The sequence below is a fragment of the Centropristis striata genome, chromosome 14 (genome assembly GCF_030273125.1).
Source record: "Centropristis striata isolate RG_2023a ecotype Rhode Island chromosome 14, C.striata_1.0, whole genome shotgun sequence".
Lineage (NCBI taxonomy): Eukaryota > Metazoa > Chordata > Actinopteri > Perciformes > Serranidae > Centropristis > Centropristis striata.
In genome coordinates, this window is record NC_081530.1 from 9,872,763 (window position 1) to 9,896,262 (window position 23,500).

General features: G+C 40.2%; 2 non-coding genes across 2 annotated transcripts; both read left to right on the top strand.

Moving 5' to 3' along the window:
* The first annotated feature begins 14,261 nt into the window (after positions 1-14,261).
* trnas-gcu (transfer RNA serine (anticodon GCU)) lies at positions 14,262-14,343 on the top strand. Its single transcript has one exon. It is a non-coding gene; the product is annotated as a tRNA-Ser (tRNA).
* Positions 14,344-14,978: 635 nt separating this feature from the next.
* Positions 14,979-15,060, top strand: trnas-gcu (transfer RNA serine (anticodon GCU)). The gene has a single exon. It is a non-coding gene; the product is annotated as a tRNA-Ser (tRNA).
* Positions 15,061-23,500: the final 8,440 nt, after the last annotated feature.

Sequence of the window (23,500 nt, forward strand, 5' to 3'; positions counted from 1 at the left end):
GTTTGATTTACGACTCTAAACAGCAGCCATGTGCTCTAACTCCAATCCACAACATTTCCCTTCCGATGTGTAGGACTATTATAATCGTTCTTATAGTAATAATTATTTTATTTATTATTAAAACTTAAAACTTCCCTTAAATGGACTGAGACAGACGGACAGAGAGCTGCCAAGCAGTGACACGCCAGGCCATTCCTCCACCACAGCCTCAGGAAATACCCGGTCTCAGCCCCAGATCCTCAATCCCCCTGCTCCTCTATGTATTTCTCATGCCTATGTGTGCATGTTAGTTATCTTCAGACAAGTCAAACATGTGATTTACACTGGAGGAAAGTCTGGTTCGCAGGGCTGCAAGTGGCTCTTTTTTCTCACGTCAGTATCAGCAATATCACAGATGACAGAGAGCTGCACAGCCAAACACCAGAGTCACTGTGTCATACCAGGGATTCCTCTCTGCTCAGCAGCTGGATGATGAGGACCAGAGCACCAGGCAGGCCCTGTCATCCAGAAAAAAACATAAAAACATGGGCCATATTATTTTCATTCATAGGTAGTTTGCAAGGTTGATAGAGGATATTAGCTATAATTACAAATATTTTTGCACTGAAGACAATATTAAAGGATAATTCTGCTTTATTACAACTCCTTTCCAAGTTTCGGCATACTTTTAATATGTTAATGTAACACCATAATCACCAATATAACTCCTAACATCTGTTTTTGGTAACACTTTAGATTAGGGAACACATATTCAACATTAATTTGTTGCTTATTTTCATGCAAATAAGTAACATATTGGCTCTTAATTAGTCATTACAACGTAGTTATTAATGCCTTATTCTGCATGGCCTTATTATATAACCAGTAAGACATTAACTTAGAGTTTTCCCTCAATAACCTAAGAATTATTGCTAATTAGTAGTAAGTAAGGAAGTTGTTGTATATGAGTTACGATGTCAATATGCTTTACTTTGTATGGACTTTATAAGTCTCTACATAGCAGTGAACGAAACCATAGGAATGGCAAATAGCTGTCTGTAAAATATTTTATCTATAAGGATGATTCCCAAAAAGTTGGAGAGAGGCTGTGTAAATGCTAATAAAAACAGAATACATCAAACTCAGAAGAGTGTGTATTTACAGAAACTCCAAAAGTTTATCAGTTTGAACATTAATTATACTGTCATTTTTTCAGGAGCTACAAATCAAATAATTGATTTATTGTTTCAGTGCTAAAATTATATACTTAGACCTTGACCAAAGCAGAATTCCCTTTAAAATGCACAACATGAGCTCAGACAATAAGTTGTGCAGGGTTGAGTTGTTCTTGATGAAGGCAGACCTGTATACAGTAAATGAACACACATGCTCAAGTTGAAGTTCCTTTGAAGTTAATTCAGCTAAAATATAGCCATGTTTCATTCTCTTCTTTGGCAAAAGAATAAACACTTTTACATATCTAAAATCTGGCTAGCTCCTCCATAAAGCTGCATATTGTCAGTCAGTCATGTCCAGGCAAACCACAGAAAAAAAAAGCTGTGTCCTGCTTTTATGCTCCACAAGCATGGATAGTACTCTTAGTGGGAAGGCTCATCTACATTATAGGGTACTATAATGACAAAAACAAGGCAGTGACTTGGGAGCAGATCACAGCTCTAGGGTTTCCACAAGTGGCCTGCCTACTGTGTTTCAGTTCCCAGGCTTCTCCATTGTCCCACTAAGTCAGAGTGCTACCAGGAAACAGGCCTCTTTATGGCACCATGGCTCACAGGTCGCCAGAAAACGCAACACCAGCCGCCAAGTAGATACAGTTACAAAACAAGGTGTAAGCCCACCTGAGAAAAGAGTGCTGAGTAATGGTAACTCAGCATGCCGCTGTATTACCTCCAGTGCCAGGGAGGACGCTCACATCAGGCCAGGACAGGCTGGATTTGTTTGTGAATGGGCCATTTAGCAGGGAATTTTTAGTGGAATTTAAACATGTTGATACTGGCACATTGGTTGGCAGTCTGTAGAGTACAGGATACAAATATAGACAGGAGTTTGAGCGGTTCAAGTGTTCTGCGATTTAAATCTAAGTGCCCGTGTTCAAAAAGATTTTTTAACATTTTGAGTATGGCACAATGTTAATGAGGCAATTGTCCTGTGATTGTCAAGGAAACTTTGGAAGCAATCACGGCCTTTAACTTTTTTTTTCCCTTTTTTACCAGAGTTTTGCAGTGGAAAGCATCAGGTCAGACCTCAGGCAGGATTTACACCTGTGAAATTGCAGGTGCACCTCAGCCATCAAACCCACCAGGACACTGCAAAATCATTTGATTTCAATTGCATCTTAAAGGGACGACATTATATTTTTCTTTTTGCCAACAAATCAAACAATGACACCAACACCAACAATGAATTGAGCAGTCTTTCAGTTCTTCCTAACATCCCTAACCAAAGACCATTGACTCTAACTAACCGACCAAGCGTCATCCACCGTGTGAAAAGTAAAGCTAATACGGAAGTGCTTTAAACAACTTCATTCTTTCTAATGGCCAGCATGGGCCGACTCCACTGGTTACAAAAACATGTTTAATTGTATGTAATTCAACAAGACATCAATTTTGTACATTATGGTACCATTTAATGTAAAATAAATGATTAAGCATGGTATCCTTAGGCAGGGCTGTCTTGCTAAAAAATGTCTTGTTCAGTGACACAACATAGAGTTCGCTGTTCATTTTGAATAATGGATGTCCCTTGCTGACCAAGCCAGCTAGCTAGCGCTAGCTAAAAACATAGCACTCCTGACAGCCAAAAGAGTCCACAAACCAGTGGGTGATGTCATGGTGACTATGGTCATTATTTTTATGCAGTCAATTGTTTCTACTGTGTTACACAAAACTTTAGAAACTGGCCTTGAATCTGCTTTATTTTTTAAAAAGGGCCTAGTTATTTCCTACAGACGTTTTCAACAGATATTAATTGAACAGGAGTAAATAGTCGAAAGAGCTAGCTGCTGGAGCCGGGGGTCAGCACGCCCAGGTCCCCACCTTTAACCCGACTCACTATGCACCTGACCCTTAAGCCTAACTCTGCGGGTAGTGGGCCCACAGGTTGGCGGGTCCACGTGATTTTTTCATGCACTGTATTTTCCTCTAATTATAATATATTACTGAACATAGGTGATGTAATTTTTGTTATACGAGATGATTATCTGATTAGCTATTTTGACTTATGGCTTCAGTATTATTATTGTTTTGGTAAAGTACATTGAAAAATGTATTGAAGTGTTAATTATCGAGTTTTTAAAAATGTTTTTATCACCTGGTGCATTGTGGATAAAACCAAACCTGCCACCATAGTTTGCCAGCCTATTAGTGTGCATGATGCATAAATATGGGTGTGCTTTTTATTTTCAAAGCATTCTGACCTGACGATGATTCAAGTAGGATTGAAATGTTGTAACTGTGGCATTTGGAGCTTTTTTCTGATAGCCTGGTACCTGTGTGATGTGTGTATAATTACTCTACAGCAGATAATAGTGAGAACATGTTCTATGCAGTGACAATGTTGCTGGTTTAGTGCAGTGGACCTTGTCGCATACCATCCCTGTCACTCTTTCTCCATGTTTCCTGTCAATATACTTTATCTACTGTCACTAAAACCAAACTAGCCTTCTGTACAGACTTGTACTCCACGTGCTTCACGCTGCAAAGGAAACTGATTCACACGCCTGTTCAGTCATTCCTTTTGGTTTATTTCTTTAGTACCAAAGGCTATTGAACTTGGCTTTTTTTAAGGAAGCCAAACATTCAAACTGCATTACAAACTGAGACTAGAGCCAATTATTGTTGCTCGTTCAAGGATGTTACTTGGAAGGCCCTATCGTACACAAGTCTTCATTTGTCTTTTAATCATTTCCTCTCTCTCATGTCAGGCGCTTTTCTGTGGAAAAGTCAAGACCATATCTCTGAAGGGAGTTGTGGAAAGTTTTTAGTCAAAATGTTTGGATAAGAAAAATGTACAACTACAATGACAGAATATAGAGCAAATCAAGTTTAGCATCCCAAAAGAAATGTCCCACAGGGAATCAATTTCCTGTGGGAATTGTTCTATGCATTGTTCTATGTGAGTTGCTATGTTGCTTTAACCCTCCTGTACTCCTGGGGTCCTTTTTGACCCCAAATCATTTTCAACATAAGATTATTATAGGTTAACTTACTTGAAATTTTCAGCATATGTGCCCTTCTGCATCCTTTATAGAACAATAGATGATCTTTATATAATATAAATGTCAACTTTCTTCACACATTTTTACGTGTTTTATGAATTTTTATCGCATCTGTGCTCCTCAGGGGTCAAAAAGGACCCCATGACATTAGACTGGTTTTAGGACATGTAGAAAAAACAACTCAAGACCAACACATTGATATTTCATTTTCATATTTTTTTATGAATGTTATGTATATTTGACTAAAATGACCAATGATAATGAAAAAAATATGAAAATTATATCCTCCTTTTTAGTCAATTACCATTTGTATTTGTAAAGTATTTTGTTTTTAGAATTTTCCTTTGTGGAAATTCCAACTTATGTAAAAAAAAAAAAAAAGTTCACTTCTAACCCCAACCGAGATAACCCTGATGACATAATCGGTCTTATTTTCACTAAACACCTGCAGCATCACAGAAGACATTATACAACTGTTTTTTATAAGCCGAGTAATACTCCTCATGACGTGTTCACTGACCTTCATCTGCACAATAGCTGTGGATCCCATTAAACAAAAGCTTAGCTTTGAAAAGAACAAAAGCCTTTGTGAACTTGAGATCCTCTGGCAAGTCTGATTGCAATTATTCTAAAAATAGGATTCATACATTTATAAAGAGCTACACTGTGGGGAAATGTTGAATACAGTTGGAAACTCTGAGATGGTTCTAGAGCAGGGTTGCTCATATTTTTGATGATAGAGTGTTCATTTAGGAAGCCATCATAACATCGAGGGCCAAAATGTACAATGTGTGTGTCTACTGGAGGTTTCAAGGTTTTTTTCAGCCTTCTATTGGCTTTTCGAAGTAGAGATGCACCTAATCTAGCTTGCCTGTGTATGATTGAATCTCAGATATTAGGGAAGTGCAAAGATATCTGATATTCCCTTCAGTAGAAAAATGTGAAAATGCCTCTCAAAATGTGCACCTGTCTTTGAAATTAGTTAGTTGATCACTGAAGTTTGGTTTTGAAGATCAACTTATCTTAAGATTGCATATTTGTTTTTTTAACCTCTTTAATTCTAATGTAGCCTATTGAAGCGTCTAATCAACTTCTTCCTGTCAAGAATCCATTTAGTGGATGAATACAAAAACTGGAATTTATATTGAAGACAGCCAAGGACAAGGTTTTAAATGGTGCAGTGTGGAAGGTTTTAAAAACTGAGTGACCCTTCTGTTTCCATGTCCTTATCCCACCCAACTGAGCTGCTGCAGGATGTGGTCTCCCCGGGAAGATCCAAGAAGAGAGCTCAAATGGAAAGAACAGGTGAGCCATCCGTCTCTGAGATTCACCGTGGCAATACTTGAAAAGACAATTAGACTGCTCAAACAATGAGGCCTTTGTAAAGCGGCCTCCATTTCTTCCCAGCTCTTTTTTTCCAAACACATTTCAGGTTCCATGTGAAATAACAGTAGACGTCAGAGCGAAGAAGGTGTTTCCGTGTGGCATCACGGCAGGCTGGATTTAGTGAGGGAGAAGGGCAAACAGGTGCTGACAGAAGGCTATGGAGAACACATGTCTGAAAGCATTGAAAGAATTATCACAGTGAAAGAACTCATCACCCTGAGCCGCTGGACAAAGGTAAAACCCTCCTCCTTGGCCTGAGTGAGTGTAGATAAATCTAAGGCTTTCTGAGCGACTTGCAGAGACAAATCTCACACATTTCAGAATACAGACTGATGGAAATGATTGAAGATCACCACCATGATTTTTACATTTTAGGAGAAACTGCTTTTAGATATGTCGTTTTCTTGTAATGGCAGCCGACCGGGTGGCAAGCAAGCTAACGTTAACAAGCTCGTTGTAACGTAGCTACGCTGCCTGATCTGGCATTGGTCCTAAAGTTAGCTGATCAAGTAATTTGAAAAAGGCAAGCCCATTTACCAGCAAGATCAGGCCAGGGAGTTTAGCTGCAGTACAGCAACACCTTCAGTTAGTGACTGTAGCAACTGGGGAGCGTGTCTATGTTCCCCGGGTCCCATGTTCCCCTCTTTGTATGAGACTGGGGAACATAGGACCCTTTTTCCACACTTTTCCCAAAAAGGGTCCTATGTTCCCCAGTCTGTTACTTTTTCCACCATTACTGCCAAATTCCATGGCAAATAGGCCTATGTAGGCCTACGGGCTGTTTGACACATATGCAAATAACCTAACCCTAACCCTAAAAGGAAAAAGCTAAGCCTTGATGCAAGCCAATGTCATTAGGGGTGGGAATATACAAACATGAGTAATCCTAGATTTAAAAAGCAAAAAATGAACTGCAAAGCAACCGGAAAGTAGCTGTTGTGCAAATTTAAGTTTTGTGCTGCTTGTGCTAAGGTGGGCCATGTGACGGTAGGCCTGCTGGCCATGCTGAGAGTCTACCGTAGAGATTGATAGATTGCAGGGAACATAGGACCCTTTTTCTGGAAAAGGGTCCTATGCTCCCCGGTATGTATTGCTACAGTGGAACATAGGACCCTTTTTGGGAAAAAACGGGGAACACAGGACCTTTTTTCTAAAAAAAAAAGGGACCCAGGGAACATAGGGATGACGCCGTAGCTCCGCTGCCTGATCTGGCATTGGTCCTAATGTTAGCTGATCAAGTAATTTGAAAAAGGCAAGCCCATTTACCAGCAAGATCAGGCCAGGGAGTTTAGCTGCAGTACAACAACACCTTCAGTTAGTGACTGTAGCAACTGCTAGCACACCGCAGCACCAGGGCTCTGTTCCAGATAGTTCCCACTCCCCATCAGATTAGAACATTTTCTCTCACTGCTGTTAGCACTGCTTCAGTAGGTGCTCATCTCAAAGCTGTGGGGAGCGAGGCAAAGAGTATTGCGGGTGTGGTGAGCTGGCCAGCTAACTTGCTGTTGTAGCATTAGAGAGGACTACCCTTACAGCTAGTGTTATGTTATGTGGCAAATTCAATCATGGGGTAACCCAGCTGTTTTGTGGTCAAACAGCCACACTGAAAATAATAAGAAACATGGTGTAAATAGTATGAGCTTATCGTATGCATTTGCTTGGCTGCTGGCATGAACCGCTTGTCATAGTAGCATATATAATAAGAGGGATCAATATTGAAATATATCAATAATAAGGTACACCCTGGACAGGTCGCCAGACTACCGCAGACAACCATTCACAATCTCATTCACTCCTACGGGCAATTTAGATTCATCAGTTAAACCTAGGCTGCATATCATTGGACTGTGGGAGGAAGCTGGAGGAGAGAACCCACGCTGACACTAGAAGAACATGCAAACTCTACACAGAAGAGCTGCAGGCTGATAGTCCAGCTGGTCACCCCTCTTGCTATGAGGCAAGAGGGGTCGATATATAAATGTGAAATGGAATTAGACCACATCGCATACATCAATATAGTTCATTTTTTTCTTTCTTTATATATAAATGCATGTCATATTTAGTTCTTTTGTAATGTTCGTTATTCTTTTCTCATATAAATATATTTATTTCGGTAAAAGATTGGCCTATTTTATTTTATAGGCTATTTTTATTCAGATATTTTCTTATTTAAATGTGCACTTTATGGAGCTTTGATGTAAAAAAAAAAAAAAAGGTACTCATGTTGTTATACAGTATTTATGTTCACTTAAATAAACAGTTTCAATAAAACTACTTGTGACATGTTATATTTGGCTTTGACTGAACATTTGCTCTCACTTTGCAATAAAAAATATCGGGATATATATCGTACATAATATGTCTCATATGGCATTTTTCGAGTTTTCTTGGAAGTTAGAACCCCTCGAGAGGTTGAAGGTTACATAACGCCAGTAACTGTTGACCTAAAGTCACGGAGCAGCCCTTTATTAAAATGTATTAAAATGATGGATTTCTTTCAGTTTGAAAATTGTTGGAAATATTTGGGATGAAGTACTACATTTTAATGCGGAAATGTTGCATATTACAGATTTAAAGCTCCCACACTTAGTGGGCAAATTGTTTCTGTGCAAAGCAGATGGGATTCTGAGAAGCTCAGAAGGGGAGAATAGCCAGCTGACATTAGAATGTTTGGAAAAATGTTCAGTGCAATCAACTACAGACCTTTAGGCAGTAATGTGATTACATTACAGCAACTTAGGGGCTTTAATCGTGGAAAATGTCAATAGATCTTGGGGGAAAGTACCAAGCTCTCATTTAGCTGGATGGTTTGTTATTGAAGCTTTTGCATGGAGGAAGTGTGTTCATGTCTATATACAGTACAGCACGTGTAGGGGCTGCATGGCACCAGTATCCAGTAAATACAGTACAGTAGGCCTCTTTGTAAAATCTCCATCACCCCCCCTGTTGTTCGTATAAGCCCTGTGATATAGCTTCCAGTCTAAGCAAACATTGGGAGCTATTGTGGAGGGGAGAATTTTGTCAACACGCACTTTCTGGGCCTCCCTGCCAGGCTGACAGCTCCCCTGAGTTCCGAGCACTCACCGGGGGGAGATGTTATAATGGCCATGTGGGACAATTTTATATGAAACACCTCTTTGCCTTCCAGGTCCGTGGTTGTTAAATCCCCCTTCATGCCCAATCCTAGCAGCAGTGCTCTAAGCTCCCTACTGGGGTCAGGGACTGAGGGTCGGAAGGCTCTGGGGGAAACAGAGGAGTCCTATAGAAAACCAAGGGGAGGGGACATACAGCTGTGGATCCAGCTGTATATCATCTCTTTTTTTCTCTTCAAAGTGTTTGCAGAGCAAGGGGCCACGAGTGGGACAAGTTGTAGGAGGCCTGAGGGGGAAGTGAAAGTGGTAATTACCCAGTACCTTTAGGTAATGGTGCTTAATAGTCACTTTATCTGAAGTTTAATTTAAAAAGTGTTGAGTGAGCGTGTCCTGCATGCTGTGACCCGCTTTTGAAGTGTACATTGAAAAATATTTCCCCTCATTTCGCACCTAAAAGCTAAATATGAAACAATAACCCGTTTGTTCCAACGTTCATTAACACCACAAGAGCCTTTGGTGATTTTTGTTTGAGGTTAATAATCTGTCTTTTGAGTGATAATGGCCGATTAACACCCTAATCTATGTTTCATGACTATGTTTGCCAAAGGATTTACAACAGTCTTTTTTCTCATTAAGAGTGAGCCTTCTGTAAATTCCATGCTGTGACCTGTGCGCTTGCATACCCAGCAACTACAAAGAGCTTTAGGACATTTTATCATTACTGCTGATTATCTTGTTGCCTCAAAGCCAGGCTTTTGGGAGGTAGTGTTTACACTGGAAAATAGTTTCTGCTTTGAGTGCTTAGCCTAACAGGAAGGTTTAAGCTGACTGTCTTACAGTCATAAAATCAGCACAGGAAAGTGAGAGGATTTTTTTACAGGGCTGCAACTCAATATGAAGGAAAAAGTGTCCTTGTCATCAGTGTTAATGCTGACACAAACAATTTGCAGTTTAAGGTAATCTGACATACATGGGGAGAGGGCTAGTGTTGTCAAGAATAGGAAATAATGGCTTGAAAATAAATTTCTCAGAATTATGAAATAAGCATACCCTTGTAGCCTTTCGACGTACAGACACCATGTTTTTTTGTGAGCTTAATATCTTAAACCCCAATGCTGTGTCTCATTCATATTCTCCTGCAATTACACTATTTTAAGTTGATAAGTGCGTTCACACTGACAGTTATTGCAAATGCAGTGATACTGTTCATTGTTCTGACATTCCATTTTTTCAACAGAGAGATACATTAGTCCGAATATACACACTGGGCCCAGTGACCACTTTTAACAAGTGGTTAAGGACATAAACCATTTGGTAAAAAAAAACTATAAAACACTTCTTCAGACTATCGGGCTGTCGGACCAATGGGACATCGGAACAATGGCATGGTATTGTGCCATGTGCCTTAAACATGCATTCTGTCTAATTCTGACTCCACTGTTTGCAGACAGGTGTCACATTTTATAGAAGTATGAGAAAATGACCCTTCTACTGGGTTTATGGTCTCAATCGTTACTTTCAAGCCTTTTTTATTTACAGCATAATCTTCATTTTGGTCCAATTTAGAGTAAAATAGATGATAAAGTGTACGTTGAATATGTTTCATGGTGGGATTGACAAGTTGCTACTATTGTGCATTGTCTGTTGTAGAACTTTTTGTTTTATCAAAGTTATTTGTTAACACTAATAACATTTTGGTTGCCCTAAAAATGTACTGTTTAGTGTACAGTGTTAAAGTTGTAATGAAATTCACTCCAAAAAGTCAGCTGTTCATTCTGAATTACAGATGCACCTTGCATAGCAAATTGGCAAGCTAGCACTAATGTTAGCTAATTGAACTTTTGGCTCAAAAAAAACCCAACCAAGATGGTGATAAACGAGATGCCAAACTCAAGGCTTTAAAACGACAATCCACAAATGAATGGGTGATGTAAAAAAGACTACATCACAGTGACCTGGTTGCAATTTGCCATTTGAAAGAAGAAAAAGAAGAGGCGGTTAAACGTTGCAATCGTCTATATCCAAGAAGTGCATATCGGCCCTGTTTGATGAGAAAAACGCATTCTTTCAGAGTCTGTTTTAATAATCATTTTATTTGGACAAAATCTGTATTTTTAACAGAACAGCTACTATTCCTCCCATTCCTGTATTCCATCTTATGATTGAAATCCTTTCATGAACTAACATTCACTTAAAAATGCCTCATATTGAGCCTTTGAACCCAGTAGGACTGATTCTTATCCAGTGGATGATTTGCAGCACAGATTTAGACCGTTTAAGTGTTTTGCTTAAGGCTATCAATCGGGAAACATTCCTTTGATTGGAGTTTCCAGAATCTGAGCGACCGAAGCATTGATCGTAGCCTTAGGGGAGAATTAGCCTCCTCCTCCCATCTGTTATGGAAGATATCTGGGCGATGTGTGAGGCCCACTCTGCTACAGTTGGTATGGTGGTGGTGGAACACTTTTCCTGTCAAGGAAACCAGAGTCTAACAGCTCACACATGTCAGTCATTACTGCAGAGAATGATGAGACCCTGATGATCTTCCCTGTTTTTCTTCTCTGTCTCTTTGTGTTTCTTCTCACTATTTTTATCCTTTCACTGTCTTATTGTTGTCCTTTCTCCAAGACCATAGATACCTCCCCAGATACAAGATTTGGGATCATAAATTATATGAAAAGTATTTGGTTTGACTAGACTTTGCAGTGTTTGGCATTTGGAAGTCATTACGGCTGAGACTAAATGATACCATAGTCTGAAGCTATCGGTAAATCTTACAGTACAATGATGAAGTTTAAAAAATATGACGAAAAACACAATCTTAACATTTGACTCATATTATATAAAATGTATACTTACTCAATCCAATAGCTTATGGTGGCTGTTGTTAGTTTTTGAGTTAGTAAGCTTAAGATATATGCATTATTGATATGTAGTGTGTTAGAATAAAATAGCACAATGTAGAGAATAGCAATTTAATTCAGAAAACTATGTTTGAGAATGGCACAGGAAAGGAACAACTTTCAGAGCCTGAAAAGTGATTCCAATGTGAAAGTGCCTTAAACCTGGATTCCGTCTAATGGCCCACAGTGGGGGATCCCATTGGCTGGAAAAAGTCTTACTCTATAGAAGTCTATGAGAAAACGACCCTACTTTTCACTGAATTTATTTTCTCAGTACACATTTTCCTAATGATTTATGGTCTCAATCCCTAGTTTCAGTTCTTTGTCAATACAGGATGATGTTCATTTAGCAACTTAACAATATCTAGAGTAAAAACATGGGGTATGCTCTCGGGTATGGCCACCATGTAATCAACAAGTCATTACCTCTTTGGTCATCATTCCTATATGTGATAATACATATCAAGTTAACTGTAGCAACATGGTTAAGATTAGACAGACCAATTTCAAAGGGGAAAAAAGGGTAGTGGCTTTGGGTAGTGATCGAGAGAACAAGGTCGCGGATACAAGCAGCCAAAATGAGCTTCCTCTGTAGGGTGTCTGGGCTCAGCCTTAGAGATAGGCTGAGGAGCTCAGACATCCGGAGGGAGCTCCGAGTAGAACCGCTGCTCCTTCACGTCGAAAGGAGCTAGCAGAGGTGGTTTGGCCATCTGGGAAGGATCCTCCCGGGCGCCTCCCGTTAGAGGTGTTCTGGGCATGTCCAACTGGTAGGAGGCCCCGGGGAAGACCCAGAACACGGTGGGATTATATCTCTCGCCTGGCCTAGGAACGCCTCGGGGTCCCCCAGGAGGAGCTGGATGTTGTGGCTGGGGAGAGGGGCGCCTGGAATGCCCTGCTTATCCTGCTGCCCCCGCGACCCGGCCCCGGATAAACGGACGAGAATGGATGGAAGGATGGATGGATGGATGGATGCGATGAGGAATTATATACCACTTTTGGATGTGCTCACTTTCAGTTTTACCTTCAGAAAGGATAGCTTGTTTACATCTCTGATTATCTCAAGGTCCACTCAGGCTTTATTGTAGCAATGTTCTTATGTTCCCAAATCTAAGCATTTTTTTCTTTCTTTGGTGAGTACAATGTTACAAAACAGTAAGAAATTATGGTCAAAACTACAAAAATAAAACCAAAGTTTTAATTAACCAGAATAATAATGTAATACTTTTTGTCAACAGTCTCACCAGATGGGAACTGGAACCATTTTTGGTGTTTTATAAATTATCTTATTTCAAACAGTTAGTACCATTTTGTTACTTGCTCTCATATGCCGCGTCAGTGACCTGCCAGTGTTCTCTGCAGTGACAGCACATATTAAAATCATGTACATGAATATGTTACACAGTAGAAAAAACCCTCATCAGAATGAACTTGGAACGTCTCCCAGTGAACAGTGACAGGTGAAAACAACCCATTAATAACAAAGGCTGGCAACAGGATCATGGTGAAGTACTTAAGTGTAGAGGAGGTGTAGCTGCAGGTGCTTTTCACTTTCTTTAGTCTTTGATTGATGCTTTGCTCTCTGACTGCAGAGTACATGTGAGTGGCCTTTGCCCCATCAAACCCAGCCCATTTCTCAACACATCCGCTCTGACCCCTGCAGCCACAACACACATTTGTCTTGTAGAGTAGAAGACAATCATGACTAAAGACTCTGCATTCCAATTTGATCTGAGAGAAAACAAGAAAAGAGAAAAAAGACAAGGAATTATAAGCAGGTCAACAACGTTTAGCAGTAAAAAAAAGACTAATTGTGACTTATTTCTCCAAGAAGAAGGGACATCACCACAGTGTTACATTCCTTCAGCAGCAGTAGTGATCCACTGGGAGATCTGTGGAACAACATCCCTCTTGTTCAATACCATCCCTGAGATCCGCCACTGTTTACCTTTCTGATCCATTAATCACACAGCCGCTGCAACAGTTTAACATGTGACCCAAAGCTCACCTCAGCACACATGCAGGCACAAAGCTACACTTAGATCGACCAATGGTGAAGTGGTGTAAAGGCAGCTGGTTTCCATGGTGAAAACTCTAAACAACTACAAATCTGTATTAATGTAATCCTAGTGTACATATACAAATATTCATTCATTCATTATCCTTAACCGATTATCCGCACTCGTGTCGTGTCCAGCGCTCTACCATTTGAGCTAATTCCCCTATATCAGAAAATATTTAAGCCCCGCCCACTTCGACTCCTCCTCTGCCCCTCCATTGCACACTTTTCTAGACTTTCCAGATCTATGTATACAGTCTGGATGGTGACCTGGGTCCGACATTACGACATGCACTTCGAATCCCATCCTCGTCGCAGTGCAGTCTTCTTTAATCTGCCTTATTTACAAGTCAAGAAGATTGAATTGGTTCAAACAGCAGAACACTTGCACTTTGTTGTGGCAAAACGTGATGTATTATGACAATCCATTGTGCTCTGCAAACGTGTCCTTCAGGTCTCTATTCTCTGGCCCCTAATCTTTAAGCCCCGCCCACTTCCACTCCTCCTCTGCCCCTCCATTGCGCACTTTTCTAGACTTTCCAGATCTATGCATTCAATCTGGATGGTGGCATGGCTCTCAGATTACCTGGAAAATGCAGGCCACAGAGGACGAGGTGGCCGAGTGGTTAAGGCGATGGACTGCTAATCCATTGTGCTCTGCACGCGTGGGTTCGAATCCCATCCTCGTCGCAGTGTGGTATTCTTTAATCTGCCTTATTTACATGGCAAGAAGATTGAATTGTTTCAAACCTGTTTCAACCAACGTGATGCATTATGACATTGCTCACACAGGGCCATTTGTTCAGTCGCTAGATTGTTGAGGGAATGGTTGTTAGACTTTTGTAGTCTTTATAGGAAATTAACAAAGTTAGGTTAGCAACGACAGCAAGTCTTTCAAGATATTATTGATGATGGGCTGGAATTTCATTGAATAAACTTGCCTTCTGGGAAAGGTACATTTTACAGCCTTTCAAACAGAGAGCAAGAAAGCTTCCAAAAGGCCAACTTGATTTCAATAAATCCACAGTATGTCATTCTATCAATCCAAGCCATTTCTGATATGGCACTGATTTTTCACATTATCTTCTCAACTGAAGCCGAAGTCTATTGGAGAATGCGGGCATCGATCCCGCTACCTCTCGCATGCTAAGCGAGCGCTGTACCATTTGAGCTAATTCCCCTATATCAGAGAATATTTAAGCCCCGCCCACTTCCACTCCTCCTCTGCCCCTCCATTGCGCACTTTTCTAGACTTTCCAGATCTATGCATGCAATCTGGATGGTGACCTGGGTCCCAAATTACCTGGAAAATGCAGGCCACAGAGGACGAGGTGGCCGAGTGGTTAAGGCGATGGACTGCTAATCCATTGTGCTCTGCACGCGTGGGTTCGAATCCCATCCTCGTCGCAGTGTGGTCTTCTTTATTCTGCCTTATTTACAAGGCAAGAAGATTGAATTGTTTCAACCAACGTGATGCATTATGACAATAAACCAGTGGTCTTCCAATTGTGGAAGGTGAACTGGATCAGAGATTTACTGGAACATGCAGACGAGCTGTCCGAGGACTGCTAATCCATTGTGCTCTGCACACGTGTCCTTCAGGACTCTATTCTGTGGCCAATGCTTTTATCCCTTCAGATGCTCTCTTTGGGGTCATTTCTTCGAAAATACAGCATGTGGTTTGAATGTGATGCAGATGACACACAAATTTACCTGGGTTCTTATGAAACCAATGAAAAGAAGTTCTATGGTTTTCACACATCGTTGAACAAAACACCTGAATTGGAGAGAGCAATGGAAACTCCCAAGGGAGTTAGTTCAAATGGTAGAGCACTTGTTGCTTACACTTTACTGTGGCAAAACTTGCTGTGTTTTGACAAACAGCCAGAGGTCTTCGCTGCTGAAGAAAAGGATAAACTGAACACAGTGCAGTTTAGGTCACCCTAAAACAGGGCTGCAATTACCCCTTGGGTAGACAGTGTGAGGAGAAGGGCCCTTGCTCACACAGGGCCATTTGTTCAGTCGCTAGATTGTTGAGGGAATGGTTGTTAGACTTTTGTAGTCTTTATAGGAAATTAACAAAGTTAGGTTAGCAACGACAGCAAGTCTTACAAGATATTCCTTGATTGATGGTGGGCTGGAATTTCATGAATAAACTTGCCTTCTGGGAAAGGTACATTTTACAGCCTTTCAAACAGAGAACAAGAAAGCTTCCAAAAGGCCAACTTAATTTCAGTAAATCCACAGGATGTCACGCTATCAATCCAAGCCATTTCTGATATGGCACTGATTTTTCACATTATCTTCTCAACTGGAGCCAAAGTCTATTGGAGAATGCGTCGGCATCGATCCCGCTACCTCTCGCATGCTAAGCGAGCGCTTTACCATTTGAGCTAATTCCCCTATATCAGAGAATATTTAAGCCCCGCCCACTTCGACTCCTCCTCTGCCCCTCCATTGCGCACTTTTCTAGACTTCCAGATCTATGTATATAAATCTGGATGGTGTCCTGGGTCCGACATTACCTGGAAAATGCAGGCCACAGAGGACGAGGTGGCCGAGTGGTTAAGGCGATGGACTGTTAATCCATTGTGCTCCGCACACGTGGGTTAGAATCTCATTTTTCGCAGTGCGATCTTCTTTAATCTGGAATAAAGGAATTCATTTGATTTCAATATTTAATTGGTCGGGTTTACTTGACCCGGAAGTTTGACTGCGGTGCAGTGAGCCGTCATTCGCTTCTCTGTAGTCAAACCAGCCGTCACTATATGATGTAGTCACCTGTATTGTGATATTTACAGTAAATTCATTGAGACTGCTCAGAGCGAGCTGACATGAAGGATAAACACTTTACTGTCATCCTTTCTCACTTTTTTTTCAGTATAAAATTCTTACCCGCAGAGAGGAGATGAGTATTAACTTTACATGAACACACCACGTGAAATAATTAAATTGCGTTGCGCCCAAAGTGTATTTGATGTGTCGACGTGCGGTTTTCAGTTTTCAGAATAAAGTGTTACACAACCAGGCTAAAAAACAGATAAATATGGAAATAAGATTAATGTCATGATATTCACCGAACTGATTTTTGATTGCCAATTGAAAATGGAAAGAACAAATGATACACGGATTCAGAACACTTTGTTGTGGCAAAACGTGATGCATTATGACAATAAACCAGTCTGTCTGAGGACTGCTAATCCTGGACGCCGCAGAAAAGCTGTTTTTTGCTTCTTATCCTCTTGGTAAGAGGTAGGTGATGCAGTTGAAGGCTCCATAGTGTCTTTGTTTATTTTTGTAGAGTTTGGCATTCATTTGCGTGCCAGATGATAAAGTGAGACACTGCAAAAAGCGTTGGAAAAGTTTGTAGCGGCGAGGGCTGCTATCCTACCATGCTACTCAGCAACCCGGAAGGTCTTGCTGGAGCCCCAGGCGGGGTACACCTGGACAGGTCTCCAGACTATCGCAGGGCAGACACATAGAGACAGACAATCATTACATCACATGTCATTTTGCTTACAATAAGTGTATTCAACCTGAAGGTATTAGACTTAGACCACAGGAATCAAGTAAGTACATAACTTTAAGAGCCAACTGTCATCGCTACAGGAGTGCTATATGTTAAAGAAGAGAAGAAGAGAAAAGAAGAAGAGCATTTATATATATATATATATATATATATATATATATATATATATATAATCACTCTCTCATTCACTCCTACGGGCAGTTTAGATGCATGTTTTTGGACTGTTGGAGAACTATGACACCACAGTGTAGCCCTCATATATACAAATATTCGGTGTTGATAATGTGATAAACGTAACTTTTGATTTTGTGTAAATGGTTAGGTATGCATCGACATCCAATGGTCTTCATGACTAAAGATAAAATTAGATTAGTTTTATGCAGAAACATTTTACTATTAAAAAATCCATCATTTAAAGTCAAATTATTATTTTCTTAAAACGTACTTATTTGTAAAAAAACTAAAAAACTAAACAAAAAAACATTTAAGGACTTAATTATAGACTGAGTTAATAAGGCCCTGTCTGGTGACCTGTCCAGGATGTACTAGGATTGGCTCTGTCTTAGAGCTCATTATTACTTATCATTATTAAGATAAAACATAAAAAACACCTGCTGTTAAAAGTCATAAAGAGTCATATTACTTTATTCTGTGAATATAAGGTGGTTTAATATGGACTAACAAACGACTCCGTCCCTAAAACTGTAATATTTTCAGTAGAATTGAATCCATTACACTCATCAGCAGTCTCACAGAGGACATGGAGTTTAGGACTCCATGTCCTCTGTCCTCTCTGGACACCATATCACCTCAACAGAGCTGTTTGCTCTTCTGTTTGCCGCTGATTCCTAATTCATACTGTAGCTCTTTAACCGGGTTACTGTTTCCCAGCAACAGCTCGTTCTGCATCCCGAGCTACGGCTGTGAGCCGGCAGCGGGTCTGACAGGAAGGCGGTGTCGACTAATGAGACTGGATGCATGGGCGAGCATCACCTGGGGCTAGCCAAGTTAATCATTTCCATTCAGGGCAGCCGGGTCTCTGTACACAGGCGATGGCTAATAAACTCTATGTTGGAGGCGTTCTCACTTTATCAATGACTTTGGGAGCCAGGCTCAACTGAGAAGGAGTGTTTGTTGGTACAACACACACATTATTAAATGTCTCTGGGGATAAAGAGGCCAAAGTGGCAGGGATGTCTGGTTGGCACGGCCCCATCTGAGGTCATCTTCTGAATCCCCCTCATATTGAACTGGCACACTGTCCAGGCCCCCCTGAGAAAACAAGACAAGAGCCATCCACCACTCAGGTTTATACAGCCATGATACAGATCAACGACTTGCAAAAAAATGTCAATTTTTTCTCTCTCCTGCAGTACACCGGCCGCTCTTGAGATGTGGACGGGCCTGCACTTTCCCAAAGACTTTTCCCCATCGCACCCCTAATTAGGAAGGAACTTTCCGTGCTCATAAACGCCAATGCGACCATCAAAAGGAGGAATGCTCGGAAACAGAGACGAAAGCTCCAGGAATCACAATCTTCAGTCTGACGGAAGCCTCACGGATTACTATTTACAGTGTCACAGGCCTGGGAAGCCAGGGAGGAGTGGAAAAATGAAATTAGTTTGGAGTGATGGAACATTTCGTAGAATGTCTGGCCAGACCACTGGTGGGTGGTGACATATAGCAGCTAAGCTTAAGCATTGCATATTATAACTTACAGTAACCATACATTTACATACTGGGGCATTCTGGGCTTCATAACAAAGGAGTTGGACACACACAGAACAGAAGCACGGGGAGGTTCAGTGGTTTTGTCTTGAGGCGAGCTGTAGATTCATTACTGAACATAAGTGAGGACAGAAGGTCTTGACCTGGGGCGTTCAAGCTAGCCAAGCTAGCAATTAACATGTTGTTTGTTCCTGATGTGATAATACTGCATGGGCTGTGGCACCTGGAAATAGCCTATATCTACTTCCACTGTTGGATCCTTTATTCAATGGATTGGAAAACTGGTCAACTGGTTTTCCACTGACAATTGCACAGCTGTTTACGAAATGTCTTGGTCCATTTTGATTCTGTTGCAGATGCAGTGATGTTGAAATATTGGCCTGTTTGCACTGTTAAAGGCAGCAAATCAATCCATCGCTCCAGTCCCTTTTTTCCCTCTGAGAATGTCACTAACTTTGCATGTATTTGGTTGAATACTGAATGCTCGGACAGATAGACCGGATGATTGGCCTTGAAGAAAGGTCAGGGGATCACCAAAGTGATTTGCACTGGGGGAAACATGAATTTTCGTGCTAAAATTCATGGCAGTCCATACAAGAGTTGTTGAGACATTTCAGAAAAAACACAAATGTGAACCTCATGTTGCAGCTGTTGGTAGTGCTAGAGATGAAGTCAGTGGATCATCAAAGATGATTTGATTGATTGATTGCTTGGGAATCATAAATGTTGCAAAATATAATGCCAATACATCACATTATTTTTGAGACATTTGAGTCTGAGCAAAAGTGGTCGACAGGGTGACATTGCCGTGTCATACAGTGCATACAATAAAATAAAATAAAATTTAAAAAAAGTTCTACTGGCTTTGCCTCTGAACAGCTTCTGTAAAGCTGGTACAGCTAAATAACCTTGCTCAAGAGCAACTCAACAGCTTCTGTAGGAACGGTGCGTGTAACTCTTTCCTTTTCACCATCCACATCTTCAAAGCTGAGCCCGAAATTCATCCCAGACCTTATTCAAATATTGATTCCTATAACTCATAATCGTGCAGAGCAAAGCAGAGCTTTCATACTGAGAAAATAACCACTCTGGTCTTAAACACACTGTAATGGAGCAATTGCTTTGGCCTTCAAAAACTATGATAAATATCCTTTTGGAAAATGAGAAACACAGAATCCATTGTGTGTGGAAGTGCAATGGTTCTTGCAGCCAGGATAGGAGAAAACAAATGTGGTGTTGGCGCTAAATTGAGTGGTTCAATAAAACCTTAGAAAGTATGGTTTGTGACTGTTTCTTCTGGGGTATAACTGTCATGTCTTTCACACGTTTCTTTCTAAATTACTGGAGAGTGTTTAAAAAGACACTCAAATGAACTTGAGAAATGTATGCATGTAGGCCTACAGTATATAAACGAAGGGAATTAATGTATTCGGAAATGCATTTGTTTACTTTTTTCCAGAATAGGCCTAACATAGACTGACCGACGAACTCTCATGTCTCAAGTATCTGAACTAAAACCAGGAGGCTGTTAGCCTAGTTTAGCTCACAGACTTGGATTAAGTGAAAACAGGTAAAATCTCTAAAATCAAAAAATCAAAAACCACATTATTTTTGTATCTGTATACCTAATGTAAATATATGGAGATAAATGCTATTTGAAGAAAGCTGGCTAGCCCTGCTTCCAGTGATTCAGCTAGGCTAATTTAACCCTTTGATGCACAACATGGGTCAAAAGTGACCTGATGTGTATGAGTTTTTATGTTCTATATCTTTGCGATTAATAATTTTCATCATTCAGTATTTTCCAGGTTTTCCTCAATTAGTTTGTTTTTGTTTTTCCCTAATTTTATGTTTGTTGTATTTTCCTTTATCATTTTTTTAAATGAAATCCCTTTATGTGTCACTACTCTCCCATATCCATTTTTTAGCTAAGTAGCTTGCTAAGCTAACTACTTAGCTAACTTCTTGGTTTATTAGTTATCTTAGCAAGCTACTTAGCCAAGTAGTTAGCTAAGTAATAATACAAAAACTTTTTTTCTTCATAAAGCATGAGAGGCAAAATGAAAATAATGATCTGTTGTTATCAAAAACAAGATATTTAAAGAATACTTGGAATATTAAATCATAAAATAAGTTGATATCAAAAGATAGAGCACAGAAACACATTAAATAACATGGGAAATGAATGCAGGTCATTTTTCATGTTGTGCATCAAAGGGATAACACATAGCAATGACAGCGGAATTGATCTTCTTATTAAATCTTGATAAATGCAAGTTAAAAAAAGTAACTGTTCTTCAAACATTTTGTAACTTATGCTTTAAAAATCAGGGGACCACCTTTATATTTACAAAGAGACTTCTCTCTAAACTCCTGGTTTTATCTCGAGGCAATAGGCACTGGTCATCTTTCTAGTGCAACTGGTTACTGGAGTTCTCCTCTCCAATGCTATTATGTGTATAAGTAGCGCATTAGTGGTGGGCCATGGTACAGAACAGATTAGCCCTGCACTGGTAAATCTCTTCACTGGACATATGTATGTGCATTGAGTATAATCTGTGTTAACGTCGTTAACCTATTGTACCTTTGTAGGTGTGGGGGTGGAGCTGTCTCTGACAGAAAGGTGAGACTTCCAAGGCTGCTGCCAGTCTTTACATGAAATAGAAATGGTGGAAATTTATTTTAAATATCACTTCAGATAAGTGAGATAAGCTTCTTGGCGTATAGTTTACATTGGAGCCATCAATGGTTAACATGAGAGTTCTGGGAGCAGATTCTAACCCCCTGGTCAGACTGGCATTTGCATGTTGTCTGGGTTACTGTGGCTTCCTCCCACTGTCCAAAGACATACAGGTTAGGTTAATTGTGGATTCTAAATTCCCTGTTGGTGTCAATGGGATGCTGTGGCTCAGTTGGAAGAACTTTCGTCCAGTAACCGGAAGGTTGGTGGTTTGATCCCTGACCATGGTAGCTACATGTTGAAGTTTCCTTGAGGATAACAAAAGTATTGCTTTTGATGGTAGCTTGGCTATTTAAAAATAGGAAGTTTGTGCAGCATTTCCTGCATCATGCACTCCAAAAAAGGTGTGTCTTAAAAACAACATAAAAACAGTAAATCTGAGGGAAATTATCTTGCTGCATGCAGATAATTTCACTTGACAAAATTTCTTAAATTAAGATTATTGAATATAGAAATAAGCATGTTGTACGCTTAAAATAAGAAATTTACTCTTTAAAAACAAGAAATTAAAGCTGCAAGCAGCGATGAACTGGCCCGAGCAGAGTGCACTGACAATTATTTGTTTCTTACTTAGATTAAAAAAAAAATAGATTCAGAAGTGTTACATAATTTATCTTGTTAAGTGTTAATTTCTTATTTTAAGTGTTCAACATGCTTATTTCTAGATTTAATAATCTTAATTTAAGAAATATTGTCAAGTGAAATTATCTGTCCATGCAGCAAGATCATTTCCCTCAGATTTAGTGTTTTTATCTTGTTTTTAGACACACCTTTTTTTGCAGTGTGCTAGTGACAATTCTCTCTAACCAATCAGTCGTCAGCAGTGTTTCAAGTCCACTATCCAGTATTGGCCCAGCTCACATGGAACCTCCATCAAGGTGGTATTAGAAAAAACTAATGTCCATAACATTTGCAAATGGAAAAACCAATAATGATGGAAAACCAAAATAACAAGCAGTGGAGTTGAGTAGAGAAGAGGCGGCCTGTCCAGGGTGCAGCACACCTCTTGACCACTGTCAGCTGGAATGGGCCCCAGCCTAGCCCTGTGTTTATAGATAATGGATGGATACTGGAAGCTGTATTTACTGGATACTCTTTGTGTTGTTTGGGATCTTCATACTGTCATGTGGATCTGATTTGTTTCCTGACATGATTCATGGCTGGATTCACACTCAGTCCTCCTAAACTGTCACTCACACACAGCAGTCTGTTATTAACGACATCCAGGCCAGCCTCCTGACAAACGCTGTAATATAAACAACTGTACTTTATTTTACATTATTAGGGTTTTACAGCCACTGAAGGGTTTTTTCCTTTGACAGTTAAATGCTTCACTACCATGGCTGAAATATGCACAGAGCTTATGTCATAGCACAGCAAGCACATGTCAGAGCCTGCACTGTGTTTTATGGCTGTATAAAGGTGAGGGAATATCTCCATCTGTTTACATCTTTAATAACCTTGCTGTCAATCAGGTAATCTAGAAGTGGAGCGTTATTATACAGGAACTAAAAGAGAAAAAAAACATCATGGCACAGGGTTTTGTGTGTGACCTCTCAAATATGCACTTGACCTGACTTTAAACGTCTCATCGTTTCCGTCACTTTTGCATTTCCCCATTCGCCTTCATTCAGCAGCCCTTTCATTAACATTCCTTGGATTTTTTGACGTGAGCCAAAATTGGAAGCGTTCGTCCAGGCTGAGAAGGAACACACTCATATGGCTGACATAAGGAGAGCGGAGCAGACGTGATTTCCTAAGGTGAATACGACCCACCACTTCTCACCACTTAGCACTGTTTTATTTCCATTCGTGTCCTCAAATAGGTCTGTGTCCCCCTCTTTACCAAT